Genomic DNA, 1,105 nt, shown 5'->3' on the forward strand with positions numbered 1-1,105 from the left:
TGAGTTAACTTCATTAAGTTAGCTTGAACTAGCTTGAGTTAGCTTGAGTTAGCTTGAGTTAGCTTGAGTTAGCTTGAGTTAGCTTGTCTTAGCTTTAGCTAGCTTGAGTTAGCTTGAACTAGCTTTAGCTACCTTGAGTTAGCTTGAGTTAGCTCGGGTTAGCTTGAGTTAGCTTGAGTTAGCTTGAGTTAGCTTTAGCTAGCTTGAGTTAGCTTGAGTTAGCTTGAGTTAGCTTGAGTTAGCTTGAATTAGCTTGAGTTAGCTTGAGTTAGCTTTAGCTAGCTTGGGTTAGCTTGAGCTAGCTTGAGTTAGCTCGGGTTAGCTTGAGTTAGCTTGAGTTAGCTTTAGCTAGCTTGAGTTAGCTTGAGTTAGCTTGAGTTAGCTTGAGTTAGCTTTAGCTAGCTTGAGTTAGCTTGAACTAGCTTGAGTTAGCTTGAGCTAGCTTGAGTTAGCTTGAGTTAGCTTGAGTTAGCTTTAGCTAGCTTGAGTTAGCTTGAACTAGCTTTAGTTAGCTTGAGTTAGCTTGAGTTAGCTTGAGTTAGCTTGAGTTAGCTTGTCTTAGCTTTAGCTAGCTTGAGTTAGCTTGAACTAGCTTTAGCTACCTTGAGTTAGCTTGAGTTAGCTCGGGTTAGCTTGAGTTAGCTTGAGTTAGCTTGAGTTAGCTTTAGCTAGCTTGAGTTAGCTTGAGTTAGCTTGAGTTAGCTTGAACTAGCTTGAGTTAGCTTGAGTTAGCTTGAGTTAGCTTGAGTTAGCTTGAGTTAGCTTGAGTTAGCTTGTCTTAGCTTTAGCTAGCTTGAGTTAGCTTGAACTAGCTTTAGCTACCTTGAGTTAGCTTGAGTTAGCTCGGGTTAGCTTGAGTTAGCTTGAGTTAGCTTGAGTTAGCTTTAGCTAGCTTGAGTTAGCTTGAGTTAGCTTGAGTTAGCTTGAGTTAGCTTGAATTAGCTTGAGTTAGCTTGAGTTAGCTTTAGCTAGCTTGGGTTAGCTTGAGCTAGCTTGAGTTAGCTCGGGTTAGCTTGAGTTAGCTTGAGTTAGCTTTAGCTAGCTTGAGTTAGCTTGAGTTAGCTTGAGTTAGCTTGAGTTAGCTTTAGCTAGCTTGAGTTAGCTT

This window comes from Convolutriloba macropyga, unplaced genomic scaffold (genome assembly GCF_964194025.1).
Source record: "Convolutriloba macropyga unplaced genomic scaffold, txConMacr16.3 SCAFFOLD_3037, whole genome shotgun sequence".
In the NCBI taxonomy this organism is placed as follows: domain Eukaryota; kingdom Metazoa; phylum Xenacoelomorpha; order Acoela; family Convolutidae; genus Convolutriloba; species Convolutriloba macropyga.